Source organism: Moschus berezovskii, chromosome 6 (assembly GCF_049115385.1).
Source record: "Moschus berezovskii isolate FMDL1 chromosome 6, NW_MosBer_1.0, whole genome shotgun sequence".
NCBI lineage: Eukaryota > Metazoa > Chordata > Mammalia > Artiodactyla > Moschidae > Moschus > Moschus berezovskii.
The window spans coordinates 66,677,908-66,697,747 of record NC_142465.1 but is presented as its reverse complement, the minus strand read 5'-3'; positions in this window follow the sequence as shown (position 1 = coordinate 66,697,747).

The window sequence follows — 19,840 nt, the reverse complement described above, 5'->3', positions numbered from 1 at the left end:
CTAATTTAACTCCTTTTACTTCAATGAACTAGCTTTGAAACTTCTTTTCTGTGTACAGAATTGTGTACAGAATCACCTCTCGCATAGCTTATATAACAGGGCTGACACTTCCTATATCTTAGAATGTCCTCTTTTCTTCTTCGGCGCAGTGTCCTGGTCTTTTTCTTGCTAGCCTGGTCACACCGGACCCTTGATCTCCACTGGATCTTTCTGGTCTCATTTTCATTCTCTTCTCTAGGTCATCTTATTTCTACTCTCATAGTTACCTATACTCTCATTTTATCTAAACTTTCAATTTTGATTGTTACCCCGCTGACTCCACAGTCTCTATCCCTGGTCCAATCCTTTGGTTGAACTCTAAACCCATCTACCCAGTCTCCTTCAGACATCATTCCCCGGCACCTAAGACTCAATAAGTCTAAAAAGCAGCTCAGCATCTTTCCCACAAATGTGTGCCTCCTGTGTCTCTAGTCTCATTCAGCGGTACCATTGTTCAGCACTCGGCCCAAGCTCCAAACCTGGCCATCATCCTTACTGCACTACTTACTTGTTTTACAGGCTAATTACTTATTTGTATCTAAATCTCATTTTTTTCTGATTTATAAAACACGAAAAATAGTACCTATTTCACAGACTTGTCAGAGTTGAACGTATATGTATGTGACAGTCAGCATAGTGACTGATTTATAATAAGTGCTCAATTCATGCCATTTTTTATTATAATTCATTCCCTCCTTTTCAACAGCTCCATATCCAGTTGATCACCAAAGCTTCTTGTGCCTATCTCCTATTCTATTTCTATGACAAGTGTCTTTCTAATTTACCAACTTCTTACATCCCCATTGCTAGGATTTTAGTTCAAGTCAGCAGTATCCCTTAGTAACTTATTTCAAGTGGTTTCCTCGCTTCCCATCTTGCCAGCTGTCAATCTATTTTCCACCGTCCATCCAGAATCGTATATCTGTATAATGCCTCTTCCTAGAAATCTTTACAACTTTCCACTGTCCTCAAAGTGCCCAGATGCTTTTATAGGGTCCCCATGGTTTGGCATCTGCTCATCTCCTCTGTCTTGTCACACTGTGCCCTGTTATTTTGAAAAACAGTGACAGGTGCCTGTCTCTTGGACTCCCTGTGAACTTAGAAGAACTTGCACCTTCTCTTGAAATCCCTTCCCTCTTTCTTTTTTCCTGATTAACTCTTATTCACCTTTTAGATCCTGGTTCCCAAGTCTGGGTTACAAATATCTCCCTATACACTACTTTAGCACTCAGATCACACTTTTCACTTACGCTATGTTGAAATAGTCCATTTACCTTCTCTGGGAGTTATAAGATATAATAGATAAAAATCCAGGACACTCAGTTAAACCTGAAATTCAGATAAACAATGAATGATTTTTTAACACGTGTATGTCCCAAACAGCTGTTCTCCCACCAGACTGATCTCACTTGAGGGGCATCCTTGTTCCCCACACCTAGCATTTTGCTTAACCCATTGCCCAGACCTTATTCACTGATGACAAAAGGAATGAACTACTTAAGAAATCTAAACATATATTCATCATTTGTATATAATGTGCAGCCTTGATCCACAGCTGTCGTTTTGATACTGTGTTCATCATAAAACACGTTCTTCTAGCCCTGTTGTCTATCTTTCATATGTGTTTTAAGGCAAACAGAGAGCTTAGGAATTTCTCCCCCTTCCCCCACCACAGTTCACTTTTGCATGAATGATTTGAAATGCCCATGTTTAAAATCATCACTGTGTCAGAATGAAGTTGAAATTTCAGCCACAATTTTCATTGAAAAACAAAACAGAAGCAAAAACATACCTTCCTCAACCCAACTGCCTTTTCCTTTTTGATCAGTTTGAAGGGCTTTTGTTCTCTCTAATACAAGTGTTTTCTGTTCATGCATAGCAAAGACATAATCTAATCTCCAAGGTTTATTTGCCAAAAGAATTGCTAGATGTGGGAAGGAGCTAGGGTTTGAATTTTTATTAGTTTGGGATGCAAGTTCACCTGAGAATTAGTGTGCATGTCTCTCGGAGGAATCTTTTCAAAATAAAAGCATAACTAAGGGAAAGTTCATAGACATTTTCCAACCTGTGAACTTACAAAGTTTAGTTAGCCAAACACTCACATTGTGCAGACTGTGAATGGAATAGAAGCAAACCCAGTTTCAATGTAAATCTTCATGCTTTGAAATACTCAGTGCCTTCCTTTTAGAGAGAACAACAGATGCCTTCAGCTATTTTATAAAATTTGAGAATACCATGGGGTCTGAACTCTCTGCTCTCTCTTGTGATTGGCCAGTTCCTCTCTCCTTAAGCTATGTCTATTCTGTGGTCTAGTTTAACACACAAAATGTTGCACTGCTTTCAAAGAAGGGACAAAACACCCTACTGTATTTTCCAATAATCTATTCTCAACGCGAGTAACCACAGGGATCATGCCCTAGACTGTTCTGCAAATGAGATGAAACAATACCTTCCACACTCATTAAAAAAATCTCCTGCTTCTGGTTAACAATAAAACCAACATCTCTTATTCTTTTTGGTGGCTGTATGATTTACACAAGTCTGAGGCCAAAAATGCATTCTACAAGAAAAGAAAGGCATACACCAACCACGTTTCCCAGGGGATCAAGCACATTAAAATCAAGAGGCATTCTCACTGTAGGATTTAATTGAACTATTTTTCAGTAGCTGGTGTTTAGTTTGCTTTATTTATATTTAATGCAACTGTAAGTAGGAAGACTGTGAGTTGGGTCTCTTGGCTAATCATGCTGAAGTGTTCAGGATGAAACTAGGTGGGGCGGGGTGGGGGTGGCTTTCGATAGTGGAGTTCTGTGGTCAGGTCAGCACTGAGTTGTTGAGTTCTGAGGTTGAGGATGGACCATGTCAGTGTACATTTTTACAGATAAGGGAAAGAAAATTACACCTGATGGCAACAAGAAGAATCAAGAGTAATTTGCAGTGAGTGAGCAAAAGGAAATCCTGCTGGAGATTGAGTTTGTTTCGCCAGGAGGTGTCGCTGTTGTCAACTCACATTACCGGAGGTGGAGGGGAGGTAGGCCGTGGCTGGCATCCTTTGACAGTAACAGAAGACAATTTTTTGGATCCTCCCTCCCCCTCCCTCCCTTTCTGCTTTCCTTTGATGCTGCAGTTTACATCCTCTATCTCTGTTACACGTAATGGGTGTGTTAAAACGCTGTTGTTAATAACATGAGAAGGAACAATTCAGTGTTGGGGGAAGAATGGAGAGAAATTCATTAGTTTTGGGGTCACCAATTCATTTACATTTTAGCTTCCCCCTCTCTTAGTTTTGACTTAATGATTTTAAACTAATGAAATTTTGATACCATAAAGTTGCGGGAACTGACTCTTTTGCATCTCTGTATTACCACACAACACAAAGCGTTGTTTATAATTATCTGTAGTAGGTAGAATGGATGGTCTTCTCAGTTTTTGCTTTGTGCTATTATTTAAGTTTCTAAAAATGATGTTGGAAACTTCTGAGTTGTCTTTCTTGTTGCTCAGGTTCTGAGATGAGGTCAGAAATTTTGAGTTGAGACTCTGGATTTATGTAATCCAGCCAGGTAAACTTCTTTCACAAGTTGTTCACTCTGCCAAAGCCTCAGTTTTCTCATAGAAAGTGAGGATAATAACATTATCTATTCTCATAAAAGTATGGGGAGGATAAGTGAGAGTGAGTGAGACAATATATGCAAATCACTTAACAGAATGCATGCTGTATAGTTAGAGTTCAATAATGGTTAACTTGATTATTAACTTTTGATACTGACATCTGGACAGGATGATGATAGCAAGAGGTCATAGCAGAGTCTAAGAGTCGTACTCCAAACCTCCCTAACTTCTCTGTCAGTTGTCTCTGTAGAATTTGGGAAAGACCTTATGCCCTTGTTTTTTCTCACATCATTGCCCTTGGCCCTGATCTTCATTTGGTTGATCAAATTTTACAAAACATGCTGATGAGGCTTATTGAGACACTATCCTTTGTTGGAAGATGGTGATTTGCTTTTCTTTCTCCTCTCTGCAGGTCCATGTTCTTCCCTTCCTTCAAGCTCCAAATCAGTTTTTCCCTTCCGTATGCAGTCTTCCTTGTCTTTCTCTGGCTGAATTCCTCTAACACTTAGGGTCTATATTCAAAAACTTGACTACCGTCACTACTGTCTTTTCCCCCTTCTAGTGGTAGCGTTAGTTGTGCAAAGTACCTCGTTAAAGAGCCTTTCTGTTTTTTGATGGATATAAGGACATTTGTGTCTTTCCTTTATTGCCTGCAGTACCCAGGTTAGTTCTGAAAATACAGGAGGGACTGAACACATTTTTTGTCACTGGTTGATTTATTGAGACTTCAGAATGTCAGGGATGTTAAACCAAACACAAGAAAGTAATTTTGCAATTCTAAATAATATGAAGGAATTAAATGGGGACTTGGAGTTGAGGGTGGAAACGTAGATTTTGAGAGAAGTCAGGAGGAAAAATAAAAGTACTTGGCTTGAACTATGATGAATAGCCAGGAGAAATATCAATAACCTCAGATATGCAGATGACATCACCCTTGTGGTAGAAAGCGAAGAGGAACTGAAGAGTTTCTTGATGAAAGTAAGAAGAGAGTGAAAAGCTCGCTTAAAACTCAACATTTGAAAAAGGAATATCATGGCATCCGGTCCTATAACTTCATGGCAAATAGGTGGGGAAACAGTGAGAGACTTTATTTTCTTGGGCTCTAAAATCACTGCAGATGGTGACTGGAACCATGAAATTAAAAGACACTTGCTCCTTGGAAGAAAAGCTGTAACAAACCTAGACAGCATATTAAAAAGCAGAGACATTACTTTACGGATAAAGGACTGTCTAGTCAAAGCTATGGTTTTTCCAGTAGTCATGTATGGGTGTGAGAGTTGGACCAAAAAGAAGGCTGAGTGCTGAAGAATTGATGCTTTTGAACTGTGGTGTTGGAGAAGACTCTTAACAGTCCCTTGGACCACAAGGAGATCAAACTGGTGAATCGTAAAGGAAATCAGTCCTCAGTATTCATTTGAAGGACTGATGCTGAAACTGAAACTCCAATACTTTGGCCAAATGATGCGAAGAACTGACTCACTGGAAAAGACCCTGATGCTGGGCAAGATTGAAGGCAGGAGGAGAAGGGGATGACAGAGGATGAGATGGTTGGATGGCATCACTGACTCGATGGATATGAGTTTGAGCAAGCTCCAGGAGTTGGTGATGGACAGGGAAGCCTGGCGTGCTGCAGTCCATGGGGTTGCAAAGAGTCAGACACAACTGAGCAACTGAACTGAACTGAACTGAACTGATGATGAATGGATAAAGGCAGCCCTGTTTGGAAGAGATGATGGGTTCTCTACAAACAGTGCTAGAGTCCTAGTTTTGGGTTTTCATTCTATCACTACTGGTTGTGTGCCGTGGAGAAAACCATGTAACCTCTCTGGACCCCTGTTTCTTTGATTATAAAATGAGAAGCTTGGATTAGATGACTTCTAATGCCTCAACTGATTCATTTTTGTTATTGTTATCACAATGTCACGTCTTATTGTTTTGCTGACATTCAGCACTGTAAATGGCTTGATGCATAGCTTTAACATCTGCATATTTCTTTTTTAAAAATTTTAATTGGAGTATAATTGCTTTGCAATGTTTTGTTAATTTCTACTGTACAGAAAAGTGAATCAGCTTTATGCATGCACAGATCCCCTCTTTTTTGAATTTCCTTTCCATTTAGGTTGCCACAGAGCACTGAGTGGAGTTCCCTTTGGTATACGGTAGGTTCTCATGAGTTATCTATTTTTATGAACTTCCCTATAGCTCAGACGGTAAAGAATCTGCCTGCAATGCAGGAGACCCAGGTTTGATCCCTGAGTCAGGAAGATCCCCTGGAGAAGTAAATGGCAATCCACTCCAGTATTCTTGCTGGAGAATCCCATGGACAGGAGACCTGGCAGTCTACAGTCTATGGGGTCACAAAGAGTCGTACTTGACTAAGTGACTAGCACACATGCATCAGTAGTACATATAGTCAATCCCAATCTTCCAGTGCACGCCACCACCATGCCTTTCCCCCTTGGTATCAATACATTTGTTCTCTATGTCTGTGTCTCCATTTCTGCTTTGTGAAGCCCCAGCTGGTTCTAAAACTGTTTTACTAAGATAGGAGAGGAATAAGCAATTTAGACAATATTGGGTGGACAAATTCCTGGGATTTCAGAAGTTCCTTTTTCTATCCCCCCAAGTGTAAAATAAGTACTGTGGGTTGAAGCACTGACCCTACACTGTCCTTGACTCCCTGTGTGCCACCTATTCATTCATCTAACAAATGTTTATGGAGTTGTACAATGTGGCAGGCATGAGGCCAGTGCTGGTGATGGATATATCCCTGGTCCATGGGATTTACAGCCTAGTGGGGAGAAAATATAGAAATATAAAGTTACAACTGTGATGAGTTCTAGGCAGGACATGTAGATGATGGGTGAAAGGAATCTGACTTGGACTAGAGTCTGGGAAGGCTTCTGTGTGAAAGTTATCCAGAGGAATAGCGGGTAGAGGAGGACAGTGCCTGTGAAGATTCTTTGGTCAGATGTAGAATGGCAAGTTTGGGAAACAGAAAGAAGAGTGTAGTTGGAACTAAAGAGGGTGACTTAGATAATTTTGAAAGGGGGGAGTCAGATTATCGAGGACTTTGTCAAACATGGTAAGAACACTGTTTTTAAGAACAGTCAGAACCCATGAGTGAGAAAGTGGGGTCATCAGCTTAGTGGTAAGTGAATTTGAGTAAGGCTGGAGTGGGGGCAGATCTGATCCATCGGGAGGAATCCAGGTGAGTGATAAAGTGATATACCCCCAGCTTAGTCTAGGAAGGTAATGCTGGAAACAAAGTGATACAGCCCTTCAGGATCTCAGGTTCCTCATTGCAGAAGGATCGAACACTAGGGTGATTTCTGGCAATTTCTTGGTCTGGTGGAATGGAAATACTTTGGGGGAGAATATGTTGCTGTGTGGCCGTGTGATTGGTGTGTACCATGTACTCTTACATGGCACTTTTTGCGGGGGAAACTTTTCCTGGGTGTGGGGGTTCTCTCTGAACTTCTCAGATGAGACAAGCTTTACAACAGCGCTTCAGCTTTATTGCAGAACTTTCTGGCAACTGTATTTAAATTTTGTTTTTACTTTGACTTGAATTGTAACAAAGGATGAGAGATTATTGAATATTCTTTTGACTTAAAACCTTCTCTTTTTTTAAGTTCATATACTAGACACAACAAAACAAACAGTTTCATCTACTAGTTTTAATTCTGGCTCCACTGGAAGAAATAATGAGAGCACTTTGGAAGCATTTTCCCCAAGGAAGCATAAATCCCATGAAAATCTCAAGAATTTTATACCGTGACTTAAAGCTTCCTAGTATAACAAGAAAAGAAACAATCTATTGTAAATTTTATAGTCTTTCCCCTGACTATAAAAAAATATATGTTCACCGCAGAAAATTTCAAAAAATATGGACAATGGTAAAAAAGAAAATTAAGATTGCTCATAACCCCACTACCTAGAAATAAACACTATCTAATATTTTCATTTATTTATGATCCTTTCTTTCCTACCAGTATAAATCTGTGAACATATTTAGACATCTAGACATAGGCACCCTCTGTTGTTCCTGCAGGGTGGCATAATGTTTAGGATGATGTACTTTGCAGTTAGGCTGCCATGGTTCAAATTTGGGTAAATTTATTAATATTCTACTTCCCTAAGCTATAGTTTTCTTACCTGTAGAATGAGCACAACCAACAGTGATGTTAGTCTCTGGGACAAAGGAGAACTAAATGATATAAAGTACAAAAGGTCTTTGCTATGGGTCCTCACATCATTACTTTTATTTGCATTAATAAATGTTATTTTTATATCATTTATTTCTATCATCTTAGATTTTCTTCTTTCTTCCTGTATTCTCAGTTATTTTCAGTTTCTCCAATGATTTGGAAAGTATACATTTTATTTTTATTTCTAGTGGTTACCTTTGAATTTTATTTTAAAACTTTGCTCAGTCTGGTGGTTTAATAACTAAATCATGTCTGACTCTTGCAACCACATAGATCGTAGCTTGACAGGTTTCTCTGTCCATGGGATTTCCCAAGCAAGATTACTGGAGTGGGTTGCCATTTCCTTCTCCAGGGGATCTTCCTGACCCAGGGATCAAACCCATGTCTCATGCAGGCAGTCTCCTGCTTTGCAGATGGATTCTTTACCAACTGAGCCATCAGGGAAGCCCTTGCTCAGGCTATGTTTCTTTAAGTATCAAAGTCAAGAATGAAATGGTACATTTTGACCTTCTGCCATCTTGCAAGATGTGAACTATCTTAAGAGAGAAAGAACCACTGAATGTTTGGCGGCCCCTCAGGACATCTGGTTTCCTCACTTTTCATAAGAGATAGACTGTTTTTTTTCCCACTGCAAGATGAAACAGGCTTAGAGAGAGTAAGTAACTTGGCTATGATTGCAGTTTTAAGATAAAGAGCTAAGGGTCCAACTCAATTCTTTTTGACTCCAAACTTTTTCATTGCTGGCTGATGTCCTCACTATCAAGTGGTCATGAATTTCTGTATGAACATTGCTGGGGACAAAGGACTTACCACTTTTGGGTCAGCCTAATCCAACTTAAGCAGCGCTAAAGAGTCTTTCCTTGTACCAAACCGGAGTTTTGTCCTTTCAACTGCCTTCCCTGTAGTCTGCTCCCTATCACTTGTAAGATAATACTAATGTATTTTGAATAATCATTCAAACATTTCTTGATCCTTATTATGTGCCTGGATTCAAAGCAAGCACTATGAGGTTATGAACCATGATCTTTGCTCTCAAGTAGCATTTTGGTGAAGACAGATGAAAATATATAAAGCAGTTAGACAATAACAAGAACCTGAAAAAATTAGGGTAAAATATATTGAGCACATTATCAGCTTATGAAAGTTCAACAAAAAAAGGGGAAAGCAGGGGGTACAATTGCCATTGAAGGTTTATCTTTGTCTCATCTCTTACTCCATCTGAAATGATATAATTATAATCAACACTTGGTGATTCAAAGTGCATTATTAGAATTAAATAGCAATGTAATAGAAAAAGAAACTTCTTCGGGGTCCTTGGATGTTTGATGTAAATGTAAAACAGATTCTACTAAAATAATAAATGTCAAATATAAAATCCATTGTTTCCAATTACTGCCACTTCACAGACTTTAACTACCTAATTTAGCCAAAGCATGAGGTGAAAATATTTTGCACTTGAAAATGTAAATTGAAACATTTTCTAATGCAGCAACAATACTGCATTATTGAGCTTGGCAGACCCCGGCTCCATCTCCTATGGTCCATTACCCTGGCCCAGCGCCTTGGAGCTTATCGGAGCTGCAAGACATTCTTTGCTTCAGACTCTGCCTCTTTGATAAGGGTTATCACTTTGCTAGATATATAAAGCTCCTAGGTGCCAACTTGGGGCTTGCACCAGAAATTCATGACAAGGTAAGGGGCAAAACTGATGGGCTTTTTTTCAGAGCCTCATTATTTTTACCTGAGTAAACTGGGATATGTTATTTCCATCAAGCTTTTGCAAACTTCCTAGTGGTAAAGACACAATGCTTCTGCCTATTCAGGGTCCTGAACCAAGTGTTGGCTTCTTTAGATGGACCAGCTCAGAGAACAGGAAGGTTGGCGCATTCTCCAGGGAGTTTATTTTAAGGAAATTGTTTCAAGGTCATCTTCAAGACAGGTTAAGCTCTGGGTATCTCTCTCATGAGCTGGAGGGTCTTTGTGATACACGGCTTCTCCCTGCACATGCTCCATTCTCCCTTAGTATTGACCAGCCTCCTATGGTCTCTCACAGTTTCTGCTTTCTCACAATAGCCTGCGCATGGCATGGACTTGCCTTGATCTTGGGGTTTACCTGGTAATACTAGCTATCACTTGCATGGCACTATATGTCAGCTGTCATTCCAAGCACTTTCCATATTCATATACTCTGAATCCTTTCAGTAAACCTACAAGGCATGTTTCTACGATCAACTCCATTTTACAGATGAAGGCACTGAGACAGAAAGAGGTAAGGTGTCTTGCACCAGATCCCACAGGTGGGAAACAACAGAGCTGGTACATGGAGCCAGGCCATCTGGCTCCAGTGTTTATTTCCTATCGTAATCTGCCTCCTAATATTAATAGTATTCTTTCAGTTTAACTTCCATCTGGTACTGCCTTATTCTCTAAGTATTTCTAAGTTCACATTCTATTAGAGACTGGATGTTTGTGTCCTTCTCAAATTTATTTGCTGAAATTTTAACCCCAAAGGGGATGGTATTAGGAGGTGGGGGCATTTGGGAGGTGATTAAGTCGCAAAGGTGAAGTTTGATTGATAGGATTCAGTTCAGTTCAGTCGCTCAGTTGTGTCCAACTCTTTGTGACCCCATGAACCGCAGCACGCCAGGCCTCCCTGTCCATCACCAACTCCTGGAGTCCACCCAAACCCCTTCTCTAAGAATCCTTCCTTCTCCCATGTGGGGTGAGAGTGAAAAGATAGTTGTCCATGAGGAAGAGGCTCTTACCAGACACTATCTGCTGGAACCTTGGCCTTAGACTTCCCAGGCTCCTGAATTGTGAGGAGTAAATGTTTTGAAGTCATCCAGTCTATGGTATTTTGCTATAACAGATGAAATGGACTAAAACAGGCTCCTGAGGGAAAGAATCTGGTTGGCCCAGTTCTTCCTTCCATGCCTAGTTTCATCTTAAAATGCTAGTTTGGGTCCAGTTAGCTGTGCAGTTGAGTGAGATAATAGGATGAAACGTGGTTTGAAATGTGGCTGGCTTGGATTTATTTTTTTGTCAAAGGGGCCATAGAGAGGGCAGGGTTGCTCAGATCAGGTAGTGGAAAAGTAGGTCCTGTTAACTGACCTCCTGTGTCGACTGACACTATTTTTGACTTGTAGGATTAAAATATTTATATGTATCCATAGGCTTGTCACTGAACCTGTTAGCTTGAATATCTGTCCAGTCTTTGAAATGTTCATCCATATTATTGTTACCTGGTTGAGATGAAGGCATATTGCAGTCTTGAAAGCATGCTGCCTGCTGGTTTCTTTAATGTGCTCCCCATGGAGCCCAGCATAACCCACTGTGTTAGCACATCAAGCACTTCCTGCTCATAGGTGATGTGTAGAGTGCGTGCTCAGTCACTCAGTTGTGTCCAAATCTTTGTGACCCCCTGGACTGTAGCCCACCAGGCTCCTCTGTCCATGAGATTATTCAAATAAGAACACTGGAGTGGGTTGCCATGCCCTCCTCCAGGGGATCCTGCTGACCGAAGCATCGAACCCACATCTGTATGCTGCATTGGCAGGCAGATTCTTTACCACTGAGCCAACTGGGAGACCTGGTATATAGAGTACAGAACAGGAATCAGAGAATGTCTCTGCCATAAGGAACTTACAGTCTCCTTGAGGAGAAACGCTTCATGCAGTGAAACATAGAACAAAACCAATTCCTACTGATAAAAGACAAACTCCAGCAATATTTATCAACTACTATGCTGAATGTTTCTACAAATGTTACCTCAACTGGTCTTCACAATAACACTGAGATTTGTGCTCCTTTTTTCAGATAAAGAAATCATGAGATGGAGATATATCTTCTCCAAGACACAGTTGGTGGTTGATATTCCACAGGCATGGTCCTCAACTGCACGGTGGCCTCACTTGTCACTGATGACGGCAGGCCTGCCTTGATGAATACTCACAATCTTTAGTTCCACATGGTTTTCCCTCGGTCAGAATGAGTCACATGAGTTTTGTTTTTATGTAATTGCCTCTGAGAGCCACCCAAAGATGGAACTTGTTTAGCAAAGTTTATTAAGCAGATAGTTACTATAACAAAATTCTGAAAACCTTTGTCTTGGGTCTGGTTTGTTGCATAGACAAGAACAGCAGGTGTGGGCTGGAGTTCAGTTCTCCCAGGTGGAGCTTGGAGTGAGGTCTTGCTGGATACAGAATCTACAGGAGAATGAATCAGGAGCTGTGTTCAGTTTGCTCCGCCACTCTTAGGTGCTAAAAAGGAGCTCGGATAAGTCTTGGGCTTGTATGGTCCCTCCCTTTTCTGGTATTTAGCATAGTGATTAAGAATTGGACTCTGCCGTGTGAGATGGGACAAATTATGTGATATCCAGAAACCTCGTGTGTTTGACATATGCTTGATACATGCTGTCTGTTATTGTTAGTTATTATTTCTTTCATTTTCCAGGTCCTACATTCTAAGGAAATCATTTTTTTTTAAGGAAAGCATTTTAAAAAGGATTTTCTCAAACTAAGCTGCTTTGGGTAAATTCTTCTTTTTCCTCTCCTTCTTTGAAAATCAGTATTTACTTCTCTGTGATCTTCTGACCAGTGAGAAGTTTGTTCTTTGTGCCAGGTGATGAAATGACACATGGAAGTAATGATGTAAAGTGTCACCAAGCAACCTTGCACAGGGCAACCTTGAACATGCATGTGTGTGCCTCATGCTGCTATACAAACACACAGTGGGCAGTGGGACCCTGTTTTATTAACAATGAAACTGCCCACCTCATTTCACTCCTAAGAAATGTTTTCCTCACCCTAATTATGAGGTTTGGATGTATTCTTATGGATCCCACCAACTTGGCCTCCACTGATTGGTCTGGAATGGACATGTGATCTGTGTTAGGACAATCAGAGCACTTTCCAGGCTTTTAGAACTTGGGATGGTAGAGATTGAGATATAACGCTTGATCATACCAGTGACAGTGTTTTCTCTAATGTGGAGGAAGCTTATCTGACAGAATGAAACATGCAGAGAGAAACAGAGATGAGAGATAAAAGAAAAGAGTTCTGGCTCCTTTTGGGTTCCCTGTTCCTTTTTCCCAGAAGCCAAGAAACCTCAGACTTTTCCCATAGTTACGTAGGTTAAAAGTCAGTTCAAATTGGGGTCCGTCACTTGCAACCTGTATTGTTGTCTCTTGCTGTAAAATAAATTATTATAAAATATAGTGGCTTAAGGTAACAATATACACTTATTATTTCTTATGGTTTCTATGAGTCAGGAATTTAGGAGCAGCTTTTCTGGGTGGTCTTGACTTGAGGTTGGTCCATCCATTGTTGGTTGAAGCTGAAGTCACCCAAAGGCCTGACTGGGGCTGAAAGAGCTTTTCCTAAGTGGCTCAGTCACATGGCGGTACACTGGTACTGGCTGTTGGTAGGAGATTTCAAGTCCCCTTCCCACAGACCACTCCACAGTGCTGCCTGTGCTCTTATGCCATGGTGAATGGCTTCCCCTAGAATAAGCAGTCAAGGAGACCATGGTGGAGGATGCAAATGTCTGCCATAACTTAGCCTTTTAAGTCACTCATTGTCACTTCTTCCATATTCTGTGGTTGATAAGGGTCAGCCATGATTTAGTATGGGAGGGGAATACACCAGGACATGGATACCAAGAGATGAAGGCTACTGGAGGCTCTCTTGGGGGTTGGGTACAATTAACCAAGCATCCTGACTGGTGCATTATGGTGACAGATGTTCCACCTCAAGGCTAGATTTTATACCACTTAGGTATCCTGATCACTCAAATAATCAATATTTATTCTTAAGGTAATTGTCATTATTCATCACCTCTCATCTTTTTGGAAGTTAAATTCACATATTTCTTTTCATCACATACCTTATATATATTTGATTCATGAATAGAGAAGTTCAGTATTTGTCTAGAGAGATTTTTCACTGCTTTAAGGTCCCTGCATGTGGACAGGGAGGTGTGAGATGGTGAGTTGAGGAAATTGGGACTAAAGTGCCAAGCCAGTATCCTCTAGTTCCCAAGTTCTGCCATCTTCCTAGTTCATAGGTGATATGGTTAAAACAAAAGGGATGGATCTGGCTTCTAGTTCTGAATTTTCCACATAAACTGTGTGACCTTGACCTTGGTCACTTTATTTTGAAGAGTCTCTTTCCTCACGTTCAAGAGAGAGATCAACTTTAAAAAAAAACTTTTTATTTTGTATTGGGGTATAGCCAATTAACAATGCTGTGATAGTTTCAGGTGCTCAACAGAGTCACTCAGCCATACATATACCTATAGCTATTCTCCCCCAAATTCTCCTGACCAGGCTGCCACATAACTTTGAGCAGAGTTTCCTGTGCTATACAGTAGGTTCTTGTTGATTATCCATTTTAGATATAGCTGTGTTTACATGTGCCTCCCAACTCCCTAATGATCCCTTCCCCAACCCTTCCCCCTGGTAACCATAAGTTCATTCTCTAAGTCTGTGAGTCTGTTTTTATAAATAAGTTTATTTGTATAATTTCTTTATAGATTCTTTATATAAGGGATATCATATGATATTTCTCCTTCTCTTGAAAATTGAGTTGGAATTAATTAACTATTTCAGGGAAGTGGATGAGAGTTTGGGGAGTGCTCCAGGTGGAGGAAAAAGCCTTCATAAGGAATTCAAGGTAAGAGAACACACAGGATGGTCAGAAAATCATTTGCTGTGGCTGAAGCCAAGAGGCAGGCAGAATAGTAATGATATGTAAGCTAGAGGCTTAAAGAGACAATGAGTCATAAAGCTCTTTCTAGACTCTGCCTTGGATTTCATCTTGAAGGCAATAAAGATTCCCTGAAGGATTCTCAGGCAGGAAAGAGATACAATCAGATTTGCATTGTAGATCAATGGCTCTCTCCATATTTCTCAACGAGGCTGCTATTGGCATTTTGGGTGGAACAATTCTCTGTTGTGCAGCTCATTCCAGGTGCGGTTGGCAGATTAATGTCTCCCCAAAGATGTCCATGTTCAAATTCTTAGAAACTGGGAGTATGTCATTTCACATGGCAGAGGGGGTTTTGCAACACAGGACCTTAAAATGGGGAGGTTATCCTGGATGACAGATTGGGGGTGTGTGCATGCTGTGTGCTCAGTTATGTCTGGCTCTGCGACTCCATGGACTGCAGCCCTCCAGGGTCTGCTGTCCATGGGATTTTCCAGGCAAGAATACTGGAGTGGGTTGCCGAGCCCTCCTCCAGGGAATCTTCCTGATCCAGGGATCGAACCGAACTCATGTCTCTTATGTCTACCTGCATTGGCAAGTTCTTTACTGCTAACACCACCTGGAAAGCCCCCTGAACCATCATAGATGCCTTCAAAATAGAAGAGGAAAGCAGGAGTCAGGAAAAATGAGGTAGAAGAGAAGGCAGGAGACACAAGCTGTAAGAAGAATTCAACCTGTCATTACTTGCTTTGAAGGTGAAGGGGGTCATACGCCAAGTAACATGGGAGACCACCTAGAAGCTGAGAACAATCCCTGCTGATAGCCAGCAAGGAAACCGGAGCCTTGGTCCTACAATCCCATGGAACTGAATTCTGCCAACAACCTGTCTATGCTTGGACAGGGATTCTTCCCCCAGGCTGTCAAGGTCCTCCTGAAATCTTAACTTTAGCCCTTTAGACCTTTGCCAGACTTCTGCCCTTACAGAACTGTGAGATAATAAATGGGTGCTGTTTTAAGCTGCTAAGTTTGTGATGTTTCATCACCAGAGCAATAGGAAAGGAATATGTTAGGTATTTCAGAGTCCTTGGTTCCGGCCCCCGTAATGCCAGCATGTCCCCCTCCCTCCCCCCAATCATGACAATCCCCAAACACTCCCACACATTTCCAAATGCTACTGAGGGAGGTACTCGCCTGGCTGAGAACTACTGCCATGAGAATTAATAGGAAGAAGCTGGGGTCAAAGGCAGAGGAACCAGTGAGAAGGTTGTTGTGATATTTAAGCTGAAGAATGAAATGGCCTGAAGGAAGATAGTGGGAACATTCATGGGAATAGAGAAGGGGGTGAACTTGAGAGATAGTTAGGAGGCAGAGTCAACAGGACTCATCAGTGGGGGCTTGATTGGCATTGGGGGTGAGCCATCTCCTTGGTTCCTGCCCTTCCCTCCACCACCCTTCCACTCCCACCATCTCAGCACATCGAAAAGTGAATAGTATTTTTGCAGGAGTGTGACTGCCCTTCCAGCGAGCAAGTGCGTGAGAGGACAGCTCTCAGAGCCATCAGCAATTTGTACCAGGATCAGCCAAAGAAGAGAAATGACAGCAGAACTATTGCAAACCCAAAAGGCCCCTTATGGCCAAAGGCACCCAATTGGTGAGACACAGTAATTGCTTGAACAATTTGCAGCCATTCCATGTTGCAACTGACGATAGGAAATGAGGAGAGATTTTTATACCTCCCAACAGAAGCAAGTCAGGCGATCCAAATGGTTGAAGTGCAATTTGAACTAGGGTGTTTGGTTGAGCCGACCGAGCTCCTGAGTACAGTTTGAAAGCATTTCACTCTTCGTTGTTGTTCAGTCTCTCAGTCGTGTCTGTCTCTTTACAATCCCGTGGATTGCAGTATGCAGGCTTCCCTGTCTGTCGCCATCTCCCAGAGCTTGCTCAAACTCATGTTCATCGAGTCAGAAATACCATCCAACCATCGTGTCCTCCTGCCTTTAATCTTTCCCAGCATCTGGGTCTTTTCTAATGAGTCGGCTCTTTGCATAGGGTGGTCAAAGTATTGCAGCTTCAACTTCAGTATCAGTCCTTATAATGAATATTCAGGAATGATTTCCTTTAGAATTGATTCTAGAGCTTTTTGAGTACTTTGTCCAACAGGCCTGTGCCCTCCTCTACGCTGATGTAACCAGCTCCGCGTACTAGATCCCTGCGGTACAAAATAATTAGTGTGGTGTCTGTTTCCCTCACTGGACTGCCATGAGGCAGGGGACACAATTCACAGTGTATCACAGGCCTATTTCAAACGTACATTTGCTCTCACTCCGTTGTCTCCAGCCCCCATCCAGTTTATGCTGAGCTTCATAGTCTAGTGTCTGGGAAGACCACCACTGCATAATTAAGCCCTAATCTTGGGAAGCTGAGCACCACAGAGCATGTAACTAGTTATCCAAGACAAATGCAAGGGTCATGGGAGCCTTTTAAAGTTGGTTCTAGGTGAGCGATACAAATTTCCCTGGTATTTGCATTTTTCCTACTTTCTTGAAAACAGCTGCAATGACATGAATGAAACATCAAGTCAAAAATAATGATTCAACATAACTTATAAGTCATGATAGAGAATCTGAATATTTTGTCCTCTTTCATGCATAGGGATTGATGAATCTCATAGGTTTTCTTGGCATCAGCACTTTGGGTGAGGTGTTCAGTGTGTAATATTAAGACTAATTGGCACATATGTAATTCACGTGAAAGTTTTGCCTATCAAAGTGTCCCATTAAAGCTGACCTCACTCTTCCATCCCAGTGGGTTTAATATGGCTTATGGCATTGATCCCTAACCTTTTTGGCATCATGGACTGGTTTCATGGAAGACAGTTTTTCCAGGGACCAGGGGTAAGGGGAACGGTTTTGGGATGATTGAAGTGCACTACATTTACTGTGCACTTTATTTCTATTTTTATTGCATCAGCTCCACCTCAGATCATCAGGTATTATATCTTGGAGGTTGGCAACTCCTGGTTATGGCGTGGGTAAGTTTGGCTCTCGGTCTCGTTAAGTAAGACATGTCCCCCTTCTCAGACTTTTGATCAAATACCATTACATGGAGTTGATTCTGTTTCTTAAAGACAAAGTTGTTTCATATTGAAATCAGTATAATAATGTTAAGTTTCAGATTCAGCCCTAAAGTGGGAAAACCCAGCACTGACGATTCTGGCTGCGTCTACACTTACCTTGCTATGGAGTCATTTTTAGGTCCAAGAGACTGTCTTTTTCTTTGCTCAGGCACTGAGGAAAAGCCAAGGACAAGAAGCAAGCATCCCTGTTCTTGGTGTCATTTCCCAACTCTGTATTAGTATGTGTGATTTTATAATTACACCTATTTATTTGATCCTTGATAGGCAAATCAGTTTGGGAGCTGAAGGGATGTTTTATGTCAAGATGCTCTAACTTTGGTTGGCAATTATCTTCTGAATGTTTAGGAATGGTGACAGCCATCTCTCCATTCTTGAATATATTTCTGACTGAAGTCAGAGCTTCAGTCCCAAAAAGGGAAAGAGAACGCTGCTACATAAGATGAGAGAACTAATAAAACTATAGAATTGGGATTTTTTTCTATAAAAGAAAATCCATAACTGACAAAATACCTCACTAAGTCATTTTTCCTCCCCAGTGCCTTGCGCTGTGCATGTGTTTGGCACATGCACAAATTAAGTTTACAGATTTCATAAAGCAATTCATCCTGCTCTGAGTCTAATGCCAGTAATTTTTCAAGGAAGTCAGCAGAATGTAGCCCAAGAAGGAAAACATTGGCATTATTTTTTTTAAAACCATTATTTTTACTCAGTCTGTTACTGAACTCTGACTAAATCATTTACTCTTCACATTTAATTTTTAATTTTGTGGTATTCTCCTCCCCACTCTTTGCCAAATGAGGCTGAGTCCTAAATCCTTGTACCCTAACATCCCAGCTATACAATCATATAAGAGGTTTGTTTCAGTAAAAATGATTACCGGTGTCTATAATAGAATTGTAATAACTCAATACTATTTTATAAATTTTTGATTCACTCTGCAGTTTTTGTTTGACAGCTTGCCAAGTTCCAGTTTTTATCTGATCATCTTTGCATCAATAATGTATGAGGCAGAGATCTTCTGAAAAGAGGATACTTTTTCCTCTCCCTCTCACTGAATGCTTTGCTTTTGCAGCAAAAATATTGATTTGGATTTAATAATCTATAATCCTTTTGGTTTGATCACTTAGCAGGAAACCCTGGAAGGGGCAACGGCCATATACTCGCTAACATGGAATCAATTGCTCCTCTCTAATAAATGGAATCACTGAGCACTTGATTCATACTATTGCTTGTTATATGTAATTAATTAAAGGTTTGAAACAATAGAGATTGAATGGTTCTGGGTTTCCCTATTCAGATCCTATTCATATCCTCTCAACCAAAAAATAACAATCAACAAAACTTTTGCCACAGAAAGATGATGTTTCTGATTATAATTTTTTGTCACCTCCATCAATGCACATTTTGTCACACTCTGCTTTTAAATGATCCCAGCAGTGCTGCTGATCTTAGTCTGCTCTCATTCCCAGCTGTTCGATTTCAAATCCATTGTGAGTAATAGTTCCCTCTCATCACCTGCCTCCAGGATTATTGTAAAATAATCAGCAGCAGGAAAAGAAACTGACAAGGAACTGAGAGGGCCCTCCAACTACTCATCTTCATCCATGGTCTTAATTTCCATCTGTAAGAACTGCAACCAAGGGCATCTTGTAGAGTTTGGTGTTCCCATCTCAAATCGATGACAAGAGCTGATGAGTAAGAGAATCACTAACCCAGTGGTTGTTAAGCAATTAAATCAGAATCTCTGGGGGTACAATGTGGGCATTAATATTATTAAAAGCTTCCCAGTCATTTTTATGTGACTCAGTAGTTCTCTACCCTGAAACTGCCACCCTTGGTGCAGCTGGGTGTCAGCCTCATGGACTTAGTAGAACTGCAGAAATTTACCAAATCAGGTTGATTCTACTGAATCAGAAACTGCATATCAGCAAAATCTCCCAAATGATTTGTAGACACATTAAAGTTTGAGAAACAGTGACCTAAATCACTACTATAAGAAACTTCCCCAAGTTAGCAAACCAATTACTAAACAGAATGGCAGCCTTCAGTGTTTCTAGAAGAAGCAAGTGTCGGTAGCTGTGAGTTCCTTTGTCAGGCAGTCCTGGCTTTATACCCTGGTTATCCATTATTAGCTGTGCGCT